We start from the raw sequence: 25,654 nt of genomic DNA, 5'->3' as shown, positions 1-25,654 counted from the left end.
AAAACTTATAATCGTCGTATTGATCTAAGGTTGATCTTGAGATTTAAGCATTTAAAGTAAAAAATAATAATAGTCTGACTTATTTTTAACACTTATGAGTGAGGCCCTTTAGGCTCCCTGAGAATTTTAGAAGGGGTGTTTTTAAACTGCCATTGTTCCAAAATAATAATGCATCAAAATCAATATTATGAATTATTGACGTTTTTGAGGCTCCAGTTATTTCACATCAAAAATTTCACTTTATTTTATTATTATTATTTTTATATATTTTATTTTATTTTTATTTTTTTTATTTTTTATTTTATTTTTTTATTTCAAAAATTCCACTTTATTAGAATTTTGGGAGAAAATGTTGCATATTTTGTGTGTCATCAAAAATCAAGGTTTTCTTTTAATTTTTCCTGTTTTTGTGTGCTAAGAAAAACACAATTTTCTATCACAAAAACAGCATAAAACACACAAAAAAATCTATTCAAAAATAAATAAAAACTTATAATCGTTGTATTGATCTAAGGTTGATCTTGAGATTTAAGCATTTAATGTAAAAAATAATAATAGTCTGACTTATTTTTAACACTTTTATGAGTGAGGCCCTTTAGGCTCCCTGAGAATTTTAGTGGGGTGTTTTTAAACTGCCATTGTTCCAAAATAATAATGCATCAAAATCAATATTATGAATTATTGACGTTTTTGAGGCTCCAATTATTTCACATAAAAAATGTCACTTTATTTTATTATTATTATTTTTTATATATTTTTTTTTATTTTTATTTTTTATTTTATTTATTTATTTCAAAAATTCCACTTTATTAGAATTTTGGGAGAAAATGTTGCATATTTTGTGTGTCATCAAAAATCAAGGTTTTCTTTTTAATTTTTCCTGTTTTTGTGTGCTAAGAAAAACACAATTTTCTATCACAAAAACAGCATAAAACACACAAAAAAATCTATTAAAAAATAAATAAAAACTTATAATCGTCGTATTGATCTAAGGTTGATCTTGAGATTTAAGCATTTAAAGTAAAAAATAATAATAGTCTGACTTATTTTTAACACTTTTATGAGTGAGGCCCTTTAGGCTCCCTGAGAATTTTAGTGGGGTGTTTTTAAACTGCCGTTGTTCCAAAATAATGCATCAAAATCAATATTATGAATTAGTGACGTTTTTGAGGCTCCAATTATTTCACATCAAAAATTTCACTTTATTTTATTGTGTTATTTTTTAAATTTTTATTTTATTTTATTATTTTATGTATTTATGTAAAAAATTCCACTTTATTATAATTTTGGGAGAAAATGTTGCATATTTTTTGTGTCATCAAAAATCAAGGTTTTCTTTTTAATTTTTCCTGTTTTTGTGTGCTAAGAAAAACACAATTTTCTATCACAAAAACAGCATAAAACACACAAAAATCTATTTAAAAAAAACAAAAAAACTTATAATCGACGGATTGATCTAAGGTTGATCTTGAGATTTAAGCATTTAAAGTAAAAAATAATAATAGTCTGACTTATTTTTAACACTTTTATGAGTGAGGCCCTTTAGGCTCCCTGAGAATTTTAGTGGGGTGTTTTTAAACTGTCATTGTTCCAAAATAATAATGCATCAAAATCAATATTATGAATTAGTGACGTTTTTGAGGCTCCAATTATTTCACATCAAAAATTTCACTTTATTTTATTGTATTATTTTTTTTAATTTTATTTTTTTATTATTTTATGTATTTATGTAAAAAATTCCACTTTATTATAATTTTGGGAGAAAATGTTGCATATTTTGTGTGTCATCAAAAATCAAGGTTTTCTTTTTAATTTTTCCTGTTTTTGTGTGCTAAGAAAAACACAATTTTCTATCACAAAAACAGCATAAAACACACACAAATCTATTTAAAAAAAATAAAAACTTATAATCGATGGATTGATCTAAGGTTGATCTTGAGATTTAAGCATTTAAAGTAAAAAAATAATAATAGTCTGACTTATTTTTAACACTTTTATGAGTGAGGCCCTTTAGGCTCCCTGAGAATTTTAGAAGGGGTGTTTTTAAACTGCCATTGTTCCAAAATAATAATGCATCAAAATCAATATTATGAATTATTGACGTTTTTGAGGCTCCAGTTATTTCACATCAAAAATTTCACTTTATTTTATTTTATTTTTTAAATTTGATTCAATTTTTATTTTAATTTTTTTAAATTTAATTTTTTTATTTTAAAAATTCCACATTATTATAATTTTGGGAGAAAATGTTGCATATTTTGTGTGTCATCAAAAATCAATGTTTTCTTTTTCATTTTTCCTGTTTTTGTGTGCTAAGAAAAACACAATTTTCCATCACAAAAACAGCATAAAACACACAAAAAAATCTATTAAAAAAAACAAAAAACTTATAATCGTCGTATTGATCTAAGGTTGATCTTGAGATTTAAGCATTTAAAGTAAAAAATAATAATAGTCTGACTTATTTTTAACACTTTTATGAGTGAGGCCCTTTAGGCTCCCTGAGAAATTTAGAAGGGGTGTTTTTAAACTGCCATTGTTCCAAAATAATAATGCATCAAAATCAATATTATGAATTATTGACGTTTTTGAGGCTCCAGTTATTGTCACATCATAAATTCACTATTTTATTTTATTTTTTTAATTTGATTCAATTTTTATTTTAATTTTTTAAATTGTATTTATTTCTTTTAAAAATTCCACTTTATTGTAATTTTGGGAGAAAATGTTGCATATTTTGTGTGTCATCAAAATCAATGTTTTCTTTTGAATTTTTCCTGTTTTTGTGTGCTAAGAAAAACACAATTTTCTATCACAAAAACAGCATAAAACACACAAAAATCTATAAAAAATAAAATAAAAACTTATAATCGACGGATTGATCTAAGGTTGATCTTGAGATTTAAGCATTTAAAGTAAAAAAATAATAATAGTCTGACTTATTTTTAACACTTTTATGAGTGAGGCCCTTTAGGCTCCCTGAGAATTTTAGTGGGGTGTTTTTAAACTGCCGTTGTTCCAAAATAATGCATCAAAATCAATATTATGAATTAGTGACGTTTTTGAGGCTCCAATTATTTCACATCAAAATTTCACTTTATTTTATTGTGTTATTTTTTTAAATTTTTATTTTATTTTATTATTTTATGTATTTATGTAAAAAATTCCACTTTATTATAATTTTGGGAGAAAATGTTGCATATTTTTTGTGTCATCAAAAATCAAGGTTTTCTTTTTAATTTTTCCTGTTTTTGTGTGCTAAGAAAAACACAATTTTCTATCACAAAAACAGCATAAAACACACAAAAATCTATTTAAAAAAAACAAAAAAACTTATAATCGACGGATTGATCTAAGGTTGATCTTGAGATTTAAGCATTTAAAGTAAAAAATAATAATAGTCTGACTTATTTTTAACACTTTTATGAGTGAGGCCCTTTAGGCTCCCTGAGAATTTTAGTGGGGTGTTTTTAAACTGTCATTGTTCCAAAATAATAATGCATCAAAATCAATATTATGAATTAGTGACGTTTTTGAGGCTCCAATTATTTCACATCAAAAATTTCACTTTATTTTATTGTATTATTTTTTTTTAATTTTATTTTTTTATTATTTTATGTATTTATGTAAAAAATTCCACTTTATTATAATTTTGGGAGAAAATGTTGCATATTTTGTGTGTCATCAAAAATCAAGGTTTTCTTTTAATTTTTCCTGTTTTTGTGTGCTAAGAAAAACACAATTTTCTATCACAAAAACAGCATAAAACACACACAAATCTATTTTAAAAAAAATAAAAACTTATAATCGATGGATTGATCTAAGGTTGATCTTGAGATTTAAGCATTTAAAGTAAAAAATAATAATAGTCTGACTTATTTTTAACACTTTTATGAGTGAGGCCCTTTAGGCTCCCTGAGAATTTTATTGGGGTGTTTTTAAACTGCCTTTGTTCCAAAATAATAATGCCTCAAAATCAATATTATGAATTAGTGACGTTTTTGAGGCTCCAATTATTTCACATCAAAAATTTCCCTTTATTTTATTTTATTATTTTTAATTTGTATTTTATTTTGTTTATTATTTTATGTATTTATTTAAAAAAATCCACTTTATTATAATTTTGGGAGAAAATGTTGCATATTTTTTGTGTCATCAAAAATCAAGGTTTTCTTTTTCATTTTCCCTGTTTTTGTGTGCTAAGAAAAACACTATTTTCTATCACAAAAACAGCATAAAACACACAAAAATCTATAAAAAAAACTTATAATCGACGGATTGGTCTAAGGTTGATCTTGAGATTTAAGCGTTGAAAGAAAAAGAAAAATAATTTTAACACTTATGAGAATTTTAGTGTTTTTTTGTTTTTTTTAAATGGCATTGTTAAAAAAATAATAATGAATCAAAATCAATGTTGCTAGGAAATATTGACCTATTTAAGTCTCCATCGACATCACATCAAATATTTGACTTTCATTTTGGAGGGGAGAGGTGGGGGGAATATTGCTTATTTTGTGTTTTTGTCATTAAAAAGGGCATAAAACATAAAAATAAAAAAGTAAATTAAAACTTTTGATCAAAAGATTTAACTGTTGAAAAAAATAATGATTACAGTAAACGAGTAATTTTTAAAATGTTTTAAGACTAAGACCGGGTCCCCGGGGGCCAAACTTGAGGGGAGCCCTAAAGGTTAAAACAAAATAGTCTAGATATTGTATTGGTTTTGAAAATGAAAAATATCAAATTGGCCGCCGCACCTCTGCTATAATGCATGTTATTGTTGTGCAACTTCTATTTTTTTGTATCTTTTCAGGGAAGTTTTCTTAGCAGTCCGCTTTAAAGCAGCTGTAATACACTAAATGGTCTGTAGGCGGCGGTATTGTGCAGTTTCTTACCAGAATTATAAGACTTCCACTGTGTACGTGGCATGAATTGTGTTTAAAAAATGGACCTTGGAACCCCACATGGCTCGTTGGTCTAGGGGTATGATTCTCGCTTAGGGTGCGAGAGGTCCCGGGTTCAAATCCCGGACGAGCCCTCTTTTTTTTTTTTTAATTTAATGTAAAGTTCACCAACTCTTTGGAGCATCAAATCCAGTTTGCAGTCTCATGTGGAAGTAAGTCCATATTATACAAATAGTTCTGGAGATAAACTTTATGAATATTATATTTAATTGAATAGACTGCAAATACAAGATATGTCATGTTCACATTGAGAAACTTCATTTTTGGGGGGGCAAAAACTTATAATTTAATGGCAGCAACACATTGCAAAAAAGTTGTCACAGGGGCATTTTTACCACTGTGTTACATGGCCTTTCCTTTTAACAACACTCAGTAAAGGTTTGGGAACTGAGGAGACACATTTTTGAAGCTTCTCACATGGAATTATTTCCCATTCTTGCTTGATGTACAGCTTAAGTTGGCTTGGCATTGTCTTGCTGAAATAAGCAGGGGCGTCCATGGTAACGTTGCTGGGATGGCAACATATGTTGCTCCAAAACCTGTATGTACCTTTTAGCATTAATGGTGCCTTCACAGATGTGTAAGTTACCCATGTCTTGGGCACTAATACACCCCATACCATCACACATGCTGGCTTTTACACTTTGCGCCTAGAACAATCCGGATGGTTCTTTTCCTCTTTGGTCCGGAGGACACGACGTCCACAGTTTCCAAAAACAATTTGAAATGTGGACTCGTCAGACCACAGAACACTTTTCCACTTTGTATCAGTCCGACGGTGTTTCTGGGTGTTGTTGATAAACGGTTTTCGCCTTGCATAGGAGAGTTTTAACTTGCACTTACAGATGTAGCGACAAACTGTAGTTACTGACAGTGGGTTTCTGCTATAATGCATGTTATTGTTTGTGTGACTTCTATTTTTTTTATCTTTTCAGGAAAGTTTTCTTAGCAGTCCGCTTTAAAGCAGCTGTAATACACTAAATGGTCTGTAGGCGGCAGTATTGTCCCGGACGAGCCCTACTTTAGTTTAGTGCAGACTTTATTTAACTGTTATTGCTTAAAATATGAATAATGACTCCAAATCAATGTTGTTATAAATTATTGACATTTTTAAGGCTCCAATTACTTCACATATATTGTACACTTTTTTTTATTACGTAGTTTGTGTTTTTTTGTGTTTTTTTAATTAAAAAACGGGGTTTTCATGAACATAAAGGGCATAAAATATAAACAATAATTAAATAAAAATTCCAACTTTGGGGGGGGGGTATTGCATTTTTTTTGTGTTTGCCATAAAAAAAACAGGGTTTTGTTTCTTTTTTTGTGTGTTCTATAAAAAATACCTAAAATGTTCCATTACAAAAACAGCATGAAACAAACAAACAAACAAACAAAAATAATAATAATAATAAAGTTGATCTCGAGATTTAAGCGTTGGAAGTGAAAAAAAGAAAAAGGTATGATTTATTTGGAACACTTTTATGAGTGGGACACTTTGGAATCCCTGAGAAGTTTATATTTTTTCATATATATTTTTATATTGTTTTTATATTGGTTTTATATTTATTTATTTTTTGTTTTTATTCAGTCATTGGTGGAGCTAAGGATAATATTTGAATATTGTTTTTAATATTGTTTATAATATTGTTTTTAATATTGTTTATAATATTGTTTTTAATATTGTTGTGCAGCACTTTGGAAACATTTTTGTTGTTTAAATGTGCTATATATATAAAGTGGATTGGGTTTAGTGGGATTTTATTTAACTATTGCTTAAAATGTGAATAATGACTCAAAATCAACGTTGTTGTAAATTATTGACATTTTTAAGGCTCCAATTACTTCACATAAATTGTACACTTTTTTTATTATGTATTTCGTGTTTTTTTTCCATTAAAAAACAGGGTTTTCATGAACAAACAGGGCATAAAACATAAAAATTAATACAATAAAAACTCCAAGTTTGTATCAACAAAAACACGTTAGAAAAAAATAAATATTAGATGACACATTTTAAAATTTTTATGTTATTCTTTCCTTGAGGTTAGTCATTTTTCTTTATTTTTTTTCCTTTACTTTTAACAAGGATACAATGTTATGCAGAGGTGTACTTATAACAATGACTGAATCAAGGCTCCAATTACTTCCCATCAAAGAAATCCACTTTTTTTTGGGGGGGGGGGGGGGGGATAAAGCATTTTTTTTGGTTTGCCATAAAAAAAAAAAACAGGGTTTTGTTTCTTTTGTGTGTGTTCTATTACAAAAACAGCATTAAAAAACAAAAAAACCAACTAAAAAAAATAATAAAGTTTTAAGCGTTGAAAGTAAAAAAAAAGAAAAAAAAAAAAAGGTATGATTTATTAGGAACACTTTTATGAGTGGGATATTTTAGGATCCATGAGAACTTTAATGGGATTTTATTTAACTATTGCTTAAAATATGAACAATAACTACAAATCAATGATGTTATAAATTATTGACATTTTTAAGGCTCCATTTACTTCACATAAATACTACACTTTTTTTTTTTTTTACGTACTTTGTGGGTTTTTTCCATAAAAAAAACAAGGTTTTCATGAACAAAAAGTGCATAAAACATGAGAAATAAATAAATAAAAACTCCAACTTTATATCGACAGATAATTTATTAGATGACACATGTTTTCACATATTTATGACTGAGACCCTTCTGGGGCCCCGACCAAACTTGAGGTGAGCCTTAAAGGTAAAAAAAAAAAAAAAGTCTATATATTGTATTGGTTTTGAGAATGAAAAATATCAAATTGGCCGCCGCACCTCTGCTATAATGCATGTTATTGTTTGTGTAACTTCTATTTTTTTTAAATATTTTCATCAATGTTTTCTTAGCAGTCCGCTTTAAAGCAGCTGTAATACACTAAATGGTCTGTAGGCGGCGGTATTGTCCCGGACGAGCCCTACTTTAGTTTAGTGCATACTTTATTTAACTATTGCTTAAAATATGAATAATGACTCCAAATCAATGTTGTTATAAATTATTGACATTTTTAAGGCTCCAATTACTTCACATATATTGTACACTTTTTTTTATTACGTAGTTTGTGTTTTTTTGTGTGTTCTATAAAAAAAACTAAAATGTTCCATTACAAAAACAGCATGAAACAAACAAACAAAAACAAAAATAATAATAATAATAATAAAGTTGATCTCGAGATTTAAGCGTTGGAAGTAAAAAAAAAGAAAAAGGTATGATTTATTTGGAACACTTTTATGAGTGGGACACTTTGGAATCCCTGAGAAGTTTATATTTTTTCATATATATTTTTATATTGTTTTTATATTGTTTTTATATTTATTTATTTTTTGTTTTTATTCAGTCATTGGTGGAGCTAAGGATAATATTTGAATATGGTTTTTAATATTGTTTTTAATATTGTTGTGCAGCACTTTGGAAACATTTTTGTTGTTTAAATGAGCTATATATATAAAGTGGATTGGATTTAGTGGGATTTTATTTAACTATTGCTTAAAATGTGAATAATGACTCAAAATCAACGTTGTTATAAATTATTGACATTTTTAAGGCTCCAATTACTTCACATAAATATTACACTTTTTTTATTATGTAATTTGTGTTGTGTTTTTTTCATTAAAAACAGGGTTTTCATGAGCAAAAAGGGCATAAAACATAAAAATTAATACAATAAAAACTCCAAGTTTGTATCAACAGATACGCGTTCGAAAAAAATAAATATTAGATGACACATTTTAAAAATGTTATGTTATTCTTTCCTTGAGGTTAATCATTTTTCTTTCTTTTTTTTTCTTTAGTTTTAACAAGGGATACAATGTTATGCAGAGGTTGTACTTATAACAATGACTGAATCAAGGCTCCAATTAATTCTCATCAAAGAAATCCACTTTTTAATAACTTTTTTTGGGGGGGGGGGGGGGGGGGGGGATAAAGCATTTTTTTGTGTTTGCCATAAAAAAACAGGGTTTTGTTTCTTTTTTTGTGTGTTCTATAAAAAAAACTAAAATGTTCCATTACAAAAACAGCATGAAACAAACAAAAAACAACAACAAAAAATAACAAAATAATAAAGTTGATCTCAAGATTTAAGCGTTGGAAGTAAAAAAAAAAGAAAAAGATATGATTTATTTGGAACACTTTTATGAGTGGGACACTTTAGGATCCCTGAGAAGTTTATATTTTTTCATATATATTTTTATATTGTTTTTATATTTAATTATTTTTTGTTTTATTCAGTCATTGGTCTAAGGATAATATTTGAATATTGTTTTTAATATTGTTTATAATATTGTTTTTAATATTGTTTTTAATATTGTTTTTAATATTGTTGTGCAGCACTTTGGAAACATTTTTGTTGTTTAAATGAGCTATATAAATAAAGTGGATTGGATTTAGTGGGATTTTATTTAACTATTGCTTAAAATATGAATAACGACTCAAAATCAACGTTTTTGCAAATTATTGACATTTTTAAGGCTCCAATTACTTCACATAAATATTACACTTTTTTTATTACGTAATTTGTGTTGTGTTTTTTCCATAAAAAAACGGGGTTTTTATGAACAAAAAGGGCATAAAACATAAAAATTAATACAATAAAAACTCCAACTTTGTATAGACAGATAAGCGTTACAAAAAATAAATATTAGATGACACATTTTTTCCACATTTTTATGACCAAACTTGAGGAGAGCCTTAAAGGTGAAAAATAAATAAAAGTCTATATATTGTATTGGTTTTGAGAATGAAAAATATCAAATTGGCCGCCGCACCTCTGCTATAATGCATGTTATTGTTTGTGGAACTTCTATTTTTTTTAAATATTTTCATCAATGTTTTCTTAGCAGTCCGCTTTAAAGCAGCTGTAATACACTAAATGGTCTGTAGGCGGCAGTATTGTCCCGGACGAGCCCTACTTTAGTTTAGTGCATACTTTATTTAACTATTGCTTAAAATATGAATAATGACTCCAAATCAATGTTGTTATAAATTATTGACATTTTTAAGGCTCCAATTACTTCACATATATTGTACACTTTTTTTATTACGTAGTTTGTGTTTTTTTGTGTGTTCTATAAAAAAACCTAAAATGTTCCATTACAAAAACAGCATGAAACAAACAAATAAACAAAAATAATAATAATAATAATAATAAAGTTGATCTCGAGATTTAAGCGTTGGAAGTAAAAAAAAAGAAAAAGGTATGATTTATTTGGAACACTTTTATGAGTGGGACACTTTGGAATCCCTGAGAAGTTTATATTTTTTCATATATATTTTTATATTGTTTTTATATTTATTTATTTTTTGTTTTTATTCAGTCATTGGTGGAGCTAAGGATAATATTTGAATATGGTTTTTAATATTGTTTATAATATTGTTGTGCAGCACTTTGGAAACATTTTTGTTGTTTAAATGTGCTATATATATAAAGTGGATTGGATTTAGTGGGATTTTATTTAACTATTGCTTAAAATGTGAATAATGACTCAAAATCAACGTTGTTATAAATTATTGACATTTTTAAGGCTCCAATTACTTCACATAAATTGTACACTTTTTTTATTACGTAATTTGTGTTGTTTTTTTCATTAAAAACGGGGTTTTCATGAACAAAAAGGGCATAAAACATAAAAATTAATACAATAAAAACTCCAAGTTTGTATCAACAGATACGCGTTCGAAAAAAAGAAATATTAGATGACACATTTTAAAATTTTTATGTTATTCTTTCCTTGAGTTTAATCATTTTTCTTTCTTTTTTTTCTTTAGTTTTAACAAGGATACAATGTTATGCAGAGGTGTACTTATAACAATGACTGAATCAAGGCTCCAATTAATTCTCATCAAAGAAATCCACTTTTTAATAACTTTTTTTGGGGGGGGGATAAAGCATTTTTTTGTGTTTGCCATAAAAAAACAGGGTTTTGTTTCTTTTTTTGTGTGTTCTATAAAAAAAACTAAAATATTCCATTACAAAAACAGCATGAAACAAACAAAAAACAACAACAAAAAATAACAAAATAATAAAGTTGATGTCAAGATTTAAGCGTTGGAAGTAAAAAAAAAAGAAAAAGATATGATTTATTTGGAACACTTTTATGAGTGGGACACTTTAGGATCCCTGAGAAGTTTATATTTTTTCATATATATTTTTATATTGTTTTTATATTTAATTATTTTTTGTTTTATTCAGTCATTGGTCTAAGGATAATATTTGAATATTGTTTTTAATATTGTTTATAATATTGTTTTTAATATTGTTTTTAATATTGTTTTTAATATTGTTGTGCAGCACTTTGGAAACATTTTTGTTGTTTAAATGAGCTATATAAATAAAGTGGATTGGATTTAGTGGGATTTTATTTAACTATTGCTTAAAATATGAATAACGACTCAAAATCAACGTTTTTGTAAATTATTGACATTTTTAAGGCTCCAATTACTTCACATAAATATTACACTTTTTTTATTACGTAATTTGTGTTGTGTTTTTTCCATAAAAAAACGGGGTTTTTATGAACAAAAAGGGCATAAAACGTAAAAAATAATAAAATAAAAACTTCAACTTTGTATCGACAGATAAGCGTTACAAAAAATAAATATTAGATGACACAATTTTTCCACATTTTTATGACCAAACTCGAGGAGAGCCTTAAAGGTAAAAAAAAATAAAAGTCTATATATTGTATTGGTTTTGAAAATGAAAAATATCAAATTGGCCGCCGCACCTATATGCTATAATGCATGTTATTGTTTGTGGAACTTCTATTTTTTTGTATCTTTTCATCAATGTTTACTTAGCAGTCAGCTTTAAAGTAGCTGTAATACACTAAATGGTCTGTAGGCGGCGGTATTGTGCAGTTTCTTACCAGCATTATAAGACTTCCACTGTGTACGTGGCAGGAATTGTCTTTAAAAATGGAATGTGAAGCCCCACATGGCTCGTTGGTCTAGGGGTATGATTCTCGCTTAGGGTGCGAGAGGTCCCGGGTTCAAATCCCGGACGAGCCCCCAATTTTTAATTACAATGAGCATGTACAATATTACAGTATATGTAACAGCTAGAGAGTACATCCAGCAGAAAGTAGACATTATAAACAAAGAGAGGTAGCTAATAGATAGATACACTATATTGACAAAAGTATTTGGCCACCCATCCAAATGATGACAATCAGGTGTCCTAATCACTTGGCCCGGTGTATCAAATCAAGCACTTAGGCATGGAGACTGTTTCTACAAACATTTGTGAAAGAATGGGCCGCTCTCAGTGATTTCCAGCGTGGAACTGTCATAGGATGCAACAAATCCAGTGGTGAAATTTCCTAAATATTCCAAAGTCAACTGTGGGATTTATTATAAGAAAATGGAAGATTTTGGGAACAACAGCAACTCAGCCACCAAGTGGTAGGCCACGTAAACTGACAGAGAGGGGTCAAGCGGAGGAATTATGGTGTGGGGTTGTTTTTCAGGAGTTGAGCTCAGTGAAAGGAAATTTGAATGCTCCAGGATACCAAAACATTTTGGACAATATAACGCTCCCAACCTTGTGGGAACAGTTTGGAGCGGGCCCCTAACTCTTCCAACGTGACTGTGCACCAGTGCACGAAGCAAGGCCCATAAAGACATGGATGACAGAGTCTGGTGTGGGTGAACTTGACTGGCCTGCACAGAGTCCTGACCTGAACCAAATAGAACACCCTTTGGGATGAATTAGAACGGAGACTGAGAGCCAGGCGCTTTTGGAAGAATGGTGGAAAATTCCTATAAACACACTCAGCAACCTTGTGGACAGCCTTCCCAGAAGAGTTGAAGCTGTAATAGCTGCAAAAGGTGGATGACATCATATTGAAGCCTATGGGTTAGGAATGGGGTGGCACTTCACGTTCATATGTGAGTACTTTTGGCAATATAGTGGCCAGCAGTTTGTCCCGTGTCTTCCCGTCCCACACTGACACAAAACGCCAATAGTTTGGCCGGCTTTCCGGATCACTTTGTCGATCCGGTTTAAGTCCCTTGTTGCTGGTGCTGCTCCCCCCGACTAACCACTGCAAAGTACAGGGTGCTGGCCACAACAGACTGGAAAAACTCAGCGTTTTTCCTTTTCTGTGTCAAAAAACCCCAATAATTAGATATAAAAAAAGGTTTTTGTTTTTATTTTGTATTTCATAAAACAAAATTGAAAACCATTAGTCGGCAGGAACAAACAAAAAACAGAAAAAAAACCAGAAACTGCACTGTTTGTATTCATAAAAACAAAAGAAAAATAACAATGTGTTAGGACAGAGTTATTTATTTGGTTTATTTTTTCTAAACCTGGTCTTTGTTTTCAAACCCTTTCATATATTTGACCAACAATGAAAATATAAACATGGTTTGCACTTTTTCCACATTTTCTTATGTTACAGCCTTATTCCAAAATGAAATAAATACATTTTTGTCCTCAAAATTCTACACACAATACCCCATAATGACCATGTGAACATTTTTTTATGTATTTTTTTTCCTTTTCACAAATGTATTTAAAATAGAAAACAAAAACGTCACATGTATGCATCGACAGCCATGCCCCACGCTGAGCCAGCGACTTGAGGGTTCCAGGTTCGATCCCTGCCATCGTAGTCGCTGCTGTTGTGTCTTCACTATGTGAAGCGCTTTGTGTCACTAGAGAAAAGCGCTATATAAATACAATTCACTTCTTACAAAACGTGCCTTCTAATTGTTTTATTGATTTTGGTTTTGAAGGTAAACATAGTTTTTGTGTAATTTGCTCCTGAGTTAATGTTGCTAAACAATATTAATGTATTATTATTTATTTAATTTATTTATTTAATTTTTCAGTATCAAACGGTTCAAATTGGTCCAAATTTTTTTTAAACTTAGGATTTTTTTTTTTTCTTCCGGCAAATTGAAGTATTTTCAATCTTTTCTGTTCCAGTCTGAAAAACTTAATTAATAAATGTATTCTTTCTTTTAGGTTAAATAGAAATAGAAATATTGCATTTTTTTGTGTTTGCCATAAAAAAACAGGGTTTTGTTTCTTTTTTCATGTGTTCTATAAAAAAAACTAAAATGTTCTCTTACAAAAACAGCATTAAAAATAAAAATAAAAAAACTAAAAATAAAAAAAAATTAAGTTTTAAGCGTTAGAAGTAAAAAAAAAAAATGGTATGGGATTTTATTTAACTACTGCTAAAAATATGAATAATAACTACGAATCTGTTGTTATAAATTATTGACATTTTTAAGGCTCCTTTTACTTCACATAAATATTACAATCAAGGCTCCAATTCTTATAAAAAAATCCACCTTTTAAAAAAATTTTTGGGGGGAAATATTGCATTTTTTTTGTGTTTGCCATAAAAAAACTGCGTTTTGTTTCTTTTTTGTGTGTTCTATAAACATTTTGTATTACAAAAAGTGCATGAAACAAACATAAAAAACACTAAAAAAAATAACAAAACAATAAAAACTTATAATCGACGGATTGAGCTAAAAATGATCTCGAGATTTAAGCATTGGAAGTTAAAAAAAAAGTTATGGTTTTTTTTTTTAAAAAACTTTTATGAGTGGGACACTTTAGGATCCCTAAGAAGTTTAGTGGGATTTTATTTAACTATTGCTTAAAACTTCACATAAATATAACACTTTTTTCACGTACTTTGTGGGTTTTTTTCCATTAAAAAACAGGGTTTTCATGAACAAAAAGGGGCATTAAACATAAAAAATAATAAAATGAAAACTCCAAGTTTGTATCGACAGATAAAGTTAGAAAACAATAAATATTAGATGACACATTTTTTCAAATTTTTATGTTATTCTTTCCTTGAGGTTAATCATTTTTCTTTCTTTTTTTTCTTTAGTTTTAGGGGGGGGAAATATTTTTTGCCATAAAAAACCAGGTTTTGTTTCTTTTTTTGTGAGTTCTATAAAAAACAAATGCAATGTTCTATTACAAAAACAGCATGAAACAAACAAAAACAACCCAACTAAAAATAACAAAATAGTAAAGTTGATCTCGAGATTTAAGCATTGGAAGTAAAAAAAAAATGGTATGTTTTTTTTTTAACACTTTTATGAGTGGGACACTTTAGGATCCCTGAGAAGTTTAGTGGGATTTTATTTAACTATTATTTAAAATATGAATAATGACTCAAAATCAACGTTGTTATAAATTATTGAAATTTTTAAGGCTCCAATTACTTCACATAAATATAACACTTTTTTTTATTACGTAATTTTTTTTATTTTTTTTTCATTACGTAATTTGTGTTGTGTTTTTTCCATAAAAAAACGGGGTTTTTATGAACAAAAAGGGCATAAAACGTAAAAAATAATAAAATAAAAACTTCAACTTTGTATCGACAGATAAGCGTTAGAAAAAATAAATATTAGATGACACATTTTTTCCACATTTTTATGACCAAACTTGAGGAGAGCCTTAAAGGTAAAAAAAAAAAAAAAGTCTATATATTGTATTGGTTTTGAAAATGAAAAATATCAAATTGGCCGCCGCACCTATATGCTATAATGCATGTTATTGTTTGTGGAACTTCTATTTTTTTTTAAATCTTTTCAGGGAAGTGTTCTTAGCAGTCCGCTTTAAAGCAGCTGTAATACACTAAATGGTCTGTAGGCGGCGGTATTGTGCAGTTTCTTACCAGCATTATAAGACTTCCACTGTGTACGTGGCAGGAATTGTCTTTAAAAATGGAATGTGAAGCCCCACATGGCTCGTTGGTCTAGGGGTATGATTCTCGCTTAGGGTGCGAGAGGTCCCGGGTTCAAATCCCGGACGAGCCCCCATTTTTTAATTACAATGAGCATGTACAATATTACAGTATATGTAACAGCTAGAGAGTACATCCAGCAGAAAGTAGACATTATAAACAAAGAGAGGTAGCTAATAGATAGATACACTATATTGACAAAAGTATTTGGCCACCCATCCAAATGATGACAATCAGGTGTCCTAATCACTTGGCCCGGTGTATCAAATCAAGCACTTAGGTATGGAGACTGTTTCTACAAACATTTGTGACAGAATGGGCCGCTCTCAGTGATTTCCAGCGTGGAACTGTCATAGGATGCAACAAATCCAGTGGTGAAATTTCCTAAATATTCCAAAGTCAACTGTGGGATTTATTATAAGAAAATGGAAGATTTTGGGAACAACAGCAACTCAGCCACCAAGTGGTAGGCCACGTAAACTGACAGAAAGGGGTCAAGCGGAGGAATTATGGTGTGGGGTTGTTTTTCAGGAGTTGGGCTCAGTGAAAGGAAATTTGAATGCTCCAGGATACCAAAACATTTTGGACAATATAACGCTCCCAACCTTGTGGGAACAGTTTGGAGCGGGCCCCTACCTCTTCCAACGTGACTGTGCACCAGTGCACGAAGCAAGGCCCATAAAGACATGGATGACAGAGTCTGGTGTGGGTGAACTTGACTGGCCTGCACAGAGTCCTGACCTGAACCAAATAGAACACCCTTTGGGATGAATTAGAACGGAGACTGAGAGCCAGGCGCTTTTGGAAGAATGGTGGAAAATTCCTATAAACACACTCAGCAACCTTGTGGACAGCCTTCCCAGAAGAGTTGAAGCTGTAATAGCTGCAAAAGGTGGATGACATCATATTGAAGCCTATGGGTTAGGAATGGGGTGGCACTTCACGTTCATATGTGAGTACTTTTGGCAATATAGTGGCCAGCAGTTTGTCCCGTGTCTTCCCGTCCCACACTGACACAAAACGCCAATAGTTTGGCCGGCTTTCCGGATCAGTTTGTCGATCCGGTTTAAGTCCCTTGTTGCTGGTGCTGCTCCCCCCGACTAACCACTGCAAAGTACAGGGTGCTGGCCACAACAGACTGGAAAACTCAGCGTTTTTCCTTTTCAGTGTCAAAAAACCCCAATAATTAGATATAAAAAAAGGTTTTTGTTTTTATTTTGTATTTCATAAAACAAAATTGAACATCATTAGTCGGCAGGAACAAACAAAAAACTGAAAGAAACAGAAACTGCACTGTTTGTACTCATAAAAACAAAAGAAAAATAACAATGTGTTAGGACAGAGTTATTTATTTGGTTTATTTTTTCTAAACCTGGTCTTTGTTTTCAAACCCTTTCATATATTGGACCAACAATGAAAATATAAACATGGTTTGCACTTTTTCCACATTTTCTTATGTTACAGCCTTATTCCAAAATGAAATAAATACATTTTTGTCCTCAAAATTCTACACACAATACCCCATAATGACCATGTGAACATTATTTTATGTATTTTTTTCCTTTTCACAAATGTATTAAAAATAGAAAACAAAAACGTCACATGTATGCATCGACAGCCATGCCCCACGCTGAGCCAGCGACTTGAGGGTTCCAGGTTCGATCCCTGCCATCGTAGTCGCTGCTGTTGTGTCTTAGGGCAAAGACGCTTTACCCACCTGCTCCCCAGTGCCACCCACACTGCTTAAAATGTAGTTTAGGTCATGGGTTTCACTATGTGAAGTGCTTTGTGTCACTAGAGAAAAGCGCTATATAAATACAATTCACTTCCTACAAAACGTGCCTTCTAATTGTTTTATTGATTTTGGTTTTGAAGGTAAACATAGTTTTTGTGTAATTTGCTCCTGAGTTAATGTTGCTAAACAATATTAATGTATTATTATTTATTGAATTTATTTATTAAATTTTTCAGTATCAAACAGTTCAAATTGGTCCAAATTTTTTTTAAACTTAGGATTTTTTTTTTTTCTTTGGGCAAATTGAAGTATTTTCAATCTTTTCTGTTCCAGTCTGAAAAACTATTAATAAATGTATTCTTTCTTTTAGGTTAATCCTTTTTTCTTAAGTTTTAACAAGGATACAATGTTATGCAGAGGTGTACTTATAACAATGACTGAATCAAGACTCCAATTACATCTCATCAAAGAAATTCACTTTTTAATATTTTTTTGGGGGGGAGAAATATTGCATTTTTTTGTGTTTGCCATAAAAAAACAGGATTTTGTTTCTTTTTTCGTGTGTTCTATAAAAAAAACTAAAATGTTCTCTTACAAAAACAGCATTAAAAATAAAAAAAACCTAAAAATTAAAAAAAATTAAGTTTTAAGCGTTAGAAGTAAAAAAAAAAAAAGGTATGGGATTTTATTTAACTACTGCTAAAAATATGAATAATAACTACGAATCAATGTTGTTATAAATTATTGACATTTTTAAGGCTCCTTTTACTTCACATAAATATTACAATCAAGGCTCCAATTCTTATAAAAAAATCCACCTTTTAAAAATTTTTTTGGGGGGGAATATTGCATTTTTTTGTGTTTGCCATAAAAAAACAGGGTTTTGTTTCTTTTTTGTGTGTTCTATAAACATTTTCTATTACAAAAAGAGCATGAAACAAACATAAAAAACACTAAAAAAATAACAAAACAATAAAAACTTATAATCGACGTATTGAGCTAAAAATGATCTCGAGATTTAAGCATTGGAAGTTAAAAAAAAAAGTTATGTTTTTTGTTTTTGTTTTTTTAACTTTTATGAGTGGGACACTTTAGGATCCCTAAGAAGTTTAGTGGGATTTGATTTAACTATTGCTTAAAATATGAATAATAACTACAAATCAATGTTGTTATAAATATTTGACATTTTTAAGGCTCCTTTTACTTCACATTAATATAACACTTTTTTCACGTACTTTGTGGGTTTTTTTCCATTAAAAAAACAGGGTTTTCATGAACAAAAAGGGGCATTAAACATAAAAAATAATCAAATGAAAACTCCAAGTTTGTATCGACAGATAAAGTTAGAAAACAATAAATATTAGATGACACATTTTTTCAAATTTTTATGTTATTCTTTCCTTGAGGTTAATCATTTTTCTTTCTTTTTTTTCTTTAGTTTTAGGGGGGGGGAAATATTTTTTGCCATAAAAAAACAGCTTTTGTTTCTTTTTTTGTGAGTTCTATAAAAAACAAATGCAATGTTCTATTACAAAAACAGCATGAAACAAACAAAAAAAACAACTAAAAATAACAAAATAGTAAAGTTGATCTTGAGATTTAAGCATTGGAAGTAAAAAAAAAAATGGTATGGTTTTTTTTTAACACTTTTATGAGTGGGACACTTTAGGATCCCTGAGAAGTTTAGTGGGATTTTATTTAACTATTATTTAAAATATGAATAATGACTCAAAATCAACGTTGTTATAAATTATTGAAATTTTTAAGGCTCCAATTACTTCACATAAATATAACACTTTTTTTTATTACGTAATTTTTAAAAAAAAATTTTCATTACGTAATTTGTGTTGTGTTTTTTCCATAAAAAAACGGGGTTTTTATGAACAAAAAGGGCATAAAACGTAAAAAATAATAAAATAAAAACTTCGACTTTGTATCGACAGATAAGCGTTACAAAAAATAAATATTAGATGACACATTTTTTCCACATTTTTATGACCAAACTTGAGGAGAGCCTTAAAGGTAAAAAAAAAAAAAAAAAAGTCTATATATTGTATTGGTTTTGAAAATGAAAAATATCAAATTGGCCGCCGCACCTATATGCTATAATGCATGTTATTGTTTGTGGAACTTCTATTTTTTTAAAAATCTTTTCAGGGAAGTGTTCTTAGCAGTCCGCTTTAAAGCAGCTGTAATAAACTAAATGGTCTGTAGGCGGCGGTATTGTGCAGTTTCTTACCAGCATTATAAGACTTCCACTGTGTACGTGGCAGGAATTGTCTTTAAAAATGGAATGTGAAGCCCCACATGGCTCGTTGGTCTAGGGGTATGATTCTCGCTTAGGGTGCGAGAGGTCCCGGGTTCAAATCCCGGACGAGCCCCCAATTTTTAATTACAATGAGCATGTACAATATTACAGTATATGTAACCGCTAGAGAGTACATCCAGCAGAAAGTAGACATTATAAACAAAGAGAGGTAGCTAATAGATAGATACACTATATTGACAAAAGTATTTGGCCACCCATCCAAATGATGACAATCAGGTGTCCTAATCACTTGGCCCAAATCAAGCACTTAGGAATGGAGACTGTTTCTACAAACATTTGTGAAAGAATGGGCCGCTCTCAGTGATTTCCAGCGTGGAACTATCATAGGATGCAACAAATCCAGTGATGAAATTTCCTAAATATTCCAAAGTCAACTGTGGGATTTATTATAAGAAAATGGAAGATTTTTGGGAACAACAGCAACTCAGCCACCAAGTGGTAGGCCACGTAAACTGACAGAGAGGGGTCAAGCGGAGGAATTATGGTGTGGGGTTGTTTTTCAGGAGTTGAGCTCAGTGAAAGGAAATTTGAATGCTCCAGGATACCAAAACATTTTGGACAATATAACGCTCCCAACCTTGTGGGAACAGTTTGGAGCGGGCCCCTACCTCTTCCAACGTGACTGTGCACCAGTGCACGAAGCAAGGCCCATAAAGACATGGATGACAGAGTCTGGTGTGGGTGAACTTGACTGGCCTGCACAGAGTCCTGACCTGAACCAAATAGAACACCCTTTGGGATGAATTAGAACGGAGACTGAGAGCCAGGCGCTTTTGGAAGAATGGTGGAAAATTCCTATAAACACACTCAGCAACCTTGTGGACAGCCTTCCCAGAAGAGTTGAAGCTGTAATAGCTGCAAAAGGTGGATGACATCATATTGAAGCCTATGGGTTTGGAATGGGGTGGCACTTCACGTTCATATGTGAGTACTTTTGGCAATATAGTGGCCAGCAGTTTGTCCCGTGTCTTCCCGTCCCACACTGACACAAAACGCCAATAGTTTGGTCGGCTTTCCGGATCAGTTTGTCGATCCGGTTTGAGTCCCTTGTTGCTGGTGCTGCTCCCCCCGACTAACCACTGCAAAGTACAGGGTGCTGGCCACAACAGACTGGAAAACTCAGCGTTTTTCCTGTCAAAAAACCCCAATAATTAGATATAAAAAAAGGTTTTTGTTTTTATTTTGTATTTCATAAAACAAAATTGAAAATCATTAGTCGGCAGGAACAAACAAACAACTGAAAGAAACAGAAACTGCACTGTTTGTATTCATAAAAACAAAAGAAAAATAACAATGTGTTAGGACAGAGTTATTTATTTGGTTTATTTTTTCTAAACCTGGTCTTTGTTTTCAAACCCTTTCATATATTGGACCAACAATGAAAATATAAACATGGTTTGCACTTTTTCCACATTTTCTTATGTTACAGCCTTATTCCAAAATGAAATAAATACATTTTTGTCCTCAAAATTCTACACACAATACCCCATAATGACCATGTGAACATTTTTTTATGTATTTTTTTTCCTTTTCACAAATGTATTAAAAATAGAAAACAAAAACGTCACATGTATGCATCGACAGCCATGCCCCACGCTGAGCCAGCGACTTGAGGGTTCCAGGTTCGATCCCTGCCATCGTAGTCGCTGCTGTTGTGTCTTAGGGCAAAGACGCTTTACCCACCTGCTCCCCAGTGCCACCCACACTGCTTAAAATGTAACTTAGGTCATGGGTTTCACTATGTGAAGCGCTTTGTGTCACTAGAGAAAAGCGCTATATAAATACAATTCACTTCTTACAAAACGTGCCTTCTAATTGTTTTATTGATTTTGGTTTTCAAGGTAAACATAGTTTTTGTGTAATTTGCTCCTGAGTTAATGTTGCTAAACAATATTAATGTATTATTATTTATTGAATTTATTTATTTAATTTTTCAGTATCAAACGGTTCAAATTGGTCCAAATTTTTTTAAAACTTAGGATTTTTTTTTTTCTTCCAGCAAATTGAAGTATTTTCAATCTTTTCTGTTCCAGTCTGAAAAACTATTAATAAATGTATTCTTTCTTTTAGGTTAATCCTTTTTTCTTAAGTTTTAACAAGGATACAATGTTATGCAGAGGTGTACTTATAACAATGACTGAATCAAGACTCCAATTACATCTCATCAAAGAAATTCACTTTTTAATATTTTTTTGGGGGGGAGAAATATTGCATTTTTTTGTGTTTGCCATAAAAAAAACAGGGTTTTGTTTCTTTTTTCGTGTGTTCTATAAAAAAAACTAAAATGTTCTCTTACAAAAACAGCATTAAAAATAAAAAAAAACAACTAAAAAAAAAAAAAAAAAAAGTTTTAATTGTTAGAAGTAAAAAAAAAAAAAATGGTATGGGATTTTATTTAACTACTGCTAAAAATATGAATAATAACTACGAATCAATGTTGTTATAAATTATTGACATTTTTAAGGCTCCTTTTACTTCACATAAATATTACAATCAAGGCTCCAATTCTTATAAAAAAATCCACCTTTTAAAAATTTTTTTTGGGGGAAATATTGCATTTTTTTGTGTTTGCCATAAAAAAACAGGGTTTTGTTTCTTTTTTGTGTGTTCTATAAACATTTTCTATTACAAAAAGTGCATGAAACAAACATAAAAAACACTAAAAAAATAACAAAACAATAAAAACTTATAATCGACGGATTGAGCTAAAAATGATCTCGAGATTTAAGCATTGGAAGTTAAAAAAAAAAGTTATGTTTTTGTTTTTATTTAAACTTTTATGAGTGGGACACTTTAGGATCCCTAAGAAGTTTAGTGGGATTTTATTTAACTATTGCTTAAAATATGAATAATAACTACAAATCAATGTTGTTATAAATATTTGACATTTTTAAGGCTCCTTTTACTTCACATAAATATAACACTTTTTTCACGTACTTTGTGGGTTTTTTTCCATTAAAAAAACAGGGTTTTCATGAACAAAAAGGGGCATTAAACATAAAAAATAATAAAATGAAAACTCCAAGTTTGTATCGACAGATAAAGTTAGAAAACAATAAATATTAGATGACACATTTTTTCAAATTTTTATGTTATTCTTTCCTTGAGGTTAATCATTTTTCTTTCTTTTTTTTCTTTAGTTTTAGGGGGGGAAATATTTTTTGCCATAAAAAAACAGGTTTTGTTTCTTTTTTTGTGAGTTCTATAAAAAACAAATGCAATGTTCTATTACAAAAACAGCATGAAACAAACAAAAAAAACCAACTAAAAATAACAAAATAGTAAAGTTGATCTCGAGATTTAAGCATTGGAAGTAAAAAAAAAAAAGGTATGTTTTTTTTTAACACTTTTATGAGTGGGACACTTTAGGATCCCTGAGAAGTTTAGTGGGATTTTATTTAACTATTATTTAAAATATGAATAATGACTCAAAATCAACGTTGTTATAAATTATTGAAATTTTTAAGGCTCCAATTACTTCACATAAATATAACACTTTTTTTTATTACGTAATTTTTGTTGTTTTTTTTTTCATTAAAAACGGGGTTTTCATGAACAAAAAGGGCATAAAACATAAACAAGAATACAATAAAAACTCCAACTTTGTATTGACAGATAAGCGTTAGAAAAAAATAAATATTAGATGACACATTTTTTCACATTTTTATGTTATTCTTTCCTTAATAATGTTTCTTTCTTTTTTTTCTTTAGTTTTAACAAGGATACAATGTTATGCAGAGGTGTACTTATAACAATGACTGAATCAAGGCTCCAATTAATTCTCATAAAAAAAATCCACTTTTTAATAATTTTTTTTGGGGGGGAAATTTTTTTTTTTTTTTTGTTTGCCATAAAAAAAACAGGGTTTTGTTTCTTTTTTGTGTGTTCTATAAAAATGTTGTATTACAAAAACAGCATGAAACAAACAAAAAAAAAAATTAAAAAATAACAAAAAAAATAAAAACTTATAATCGACAGATTGAGCTAAAGTTGATATCGAGATTTAAGCGTTGGAAGTAAAAAAAAAAAAGGTATGTATTTTTTTTTAACACTTTTATGAGTGGGACACTTTCGGATCCCTTAGAAGTTTAGTAGGATTTTATTTAACTATTGCTTAAAATATGAATAATAACTACAAATCAATGTTGTTATAAATTATCGCCATTTTTAAGGCTCCTTTTACTTCACATAAATATTACACTTTTTCTTTTACCTACTTTGTGGGGTTTTTTCCCATAAAAAAACAGGGTTTTCAGGAAAAAAAATAGCATAAAAAATAAAAAATTAATGAATAAAAACTCCAACTTTATATCGACGGATAATTTATTAGATGACACGTGTTTTCACATATTTATGACTGAGACCCTTCTGGGGCCCCGGGACCAAACTTGAGGGGAGCCTTAAAGGTAAAAAAAAAAAAAAAAAGTCTATATATTATATTGTTTTTGAAAATGAAAAATATCAAATCGGCCGCCGCACCTCTGCTATAATGCATGTTATTGTTTGTGTCACTTCTATTTTTTTTAAATCTTTTCAGGGAAGTTTTCTTAGCAGTCCGCTTTAAAGCAGCTGTAATACACTAAATGGTCTGTAGGCGGCGGTATTGTGCAGTTTCTTACCAGCATTATAAGACCTCCACTGTGTATGTGGCAATATTGTGTTTAAAAAATGGACTGCTTGATCCCACATGGCTCGTTGGTCTAGGGGTATGATTCTCGCTTAGGGTGCGAGAGGTCCCGGGTTCAAATCCCGGATGAGCCCTTACTTTTAAAATATTTAATGTAAAGTTCACCAACTCTTTGGAGCACCAAATCACGTTTGCAGTCTCATGTGGAAGTAAGTCCATATTATAAAAATAGTTCTGGAGGTAAACTTTATGCTCAGTCTTCTGCATTATAGCTCAGTGGTGGGCAGACTACGGCCCGCGGGCCACATCCGGCCCGTTGGTCCATTTAATCCGGCCCGCCAAATATGAAAATATCTGTTTTGAGAATTGCCACAACAAAACTTGTTCCTAGACTTGGACGCAGTGGCAACAAAGGATGATCAACAACACCCCTCCCACTAAAAGAGAATGTAAGTGTTAACCCTTTAATACCATTTAATACCGTTTCTTTGTTATGATATTGTTGAAAATAAGATGTGTTATGATTAAAACAGCTCATGTTTGAGTAGTCGACTCTTAGTTCCAACACATATGATATGTTTTAAGATGCACCATGTACTCGCCCGGCACGTCTGTTAAATTTCAAAAACCAATGTGGTCCCTAAACCGAAAAGTTTGCTACTCAGCCTACCATTCTAAGTTATGGTTTGGCAACCATTACATCTGAAAAAAGTTTTGTTTTCATTTTATAAATAATAAAACTAAACTGAAAATCATTAGTCAGCAGAAATTAAAAAAACAAAAACAGAAACAGGTGTTGTGCCAAGAAGTGATATCACCCCGCGGGAGCGCGCACCGCTTGTTAAAGCTGCACTGTTGGGCTCGGTCTGTTTACAACTGATTACAACATGTAAAACAAACACTTACTATATTCCTGGTTATTGTACTGATATGTGTTTGAAGTTATTCAAGCTTTTATCGTGTCCAAAAAAATGAAAGAGTCCATTATTATTATGGGCATTTTATTCATGAAATCAATGTATTCTTGCCCGCGAAAAAGGTATTTAAAGTAACATTTTAATGTCGGCACATCTCGTCTGTGCAAAATGTACTAGAATTCCCTCAGAAGTACAGCATTACATGTACCATAATAAAGTACATACTACTGTACACTGGTTGAAATACCATTCATGAAGTTGAAATCAACCTCAAATGACAATACAGTGGTTGCCAAAAAGTGATTGAAAGTAATATTTTAAAATTGACACATGGCATCT

General features: G+C 30.4%; 5 non-coding genes across 5 annotated transcripts; all 5 read left to right on the top strand.

Annotated features, from left to right (window-relative positions):
• The first annotated feature begins 4,966 nt into the window (after positions 1 to 4,966).
• trnap-agg (transfer RNA proline (anticodon AGG)) lies at positions 4,967 to 5,038 on the top strand. The gene has a single exon. It is a non-coding gene; the product is annotated as a tRNA-Pro (tRNA).
• A 6,881-nt stretch (positions 5,039 to 11,919) lies between these two features.
• trnap-agg (transfer RNA proline (anticodon AGG)) lies at positions 11,920 to 11,991 on the top strand. The gene has a single exon. It is a non-coding gene; the product is annotated as a tRNA-Pro (tRNA).
• Positions 11,992 to 15,708: 3,717 nt separating this feature from the next.
• On the top strand, positions 15,709 to 15,780 carry trnap-agg (transfer RNA proline (anticodon AGG)). The gene has a single exon. It is a non-coding gene; the product is annotated as a tRNA-Pro (tRNA).
• Positions 15,781 to 19,751: 3,971 nt separating this feature from the next.
• trnap-agg (transfer RNA proline (anticodon AGG)) lies at positions 19,752 to 19,823 on the top strand. Its single transcript has one exon. It is a non-coding gene; the product is annotated as a tRNA-Pro (tRNA).
• Positions 19,824 to 24,460: 4,637 nt separating this feature from the next.
• trnap-agg (transfer RNA proline (anticodon AGG)) lies at positions 24,461 to 24,532 on the top strand. Its single transcript has one exon. It is a non-coding gene; the product is annotated as a tRNA-Pro (tRNA).
• The last annotated feature ends 1,122 nt before the right edge of the window (positions 24,533 to 25,654 follow it).

This window comes from Entelurus aequoreus, linkage group LG11, assembly GCF_033978785.1.
Source record: "Entelurus aequoreus isolate RoL-2023_Sb linkage group LG11, RoL_Eaeq_v1.1, whole genome shotgun sequence".
Lineage (NCBI taxonomy): Eukaryota > Metazoa > Chordata > Actinopteri > Syngnathiformes > Syngnathidae > Entelurus > Entelurus aequoreus.
Note: the sequence above shows the minus strand (reverse complement) of the source record. Positions and strands in the feature narration are given on the sequence as shown.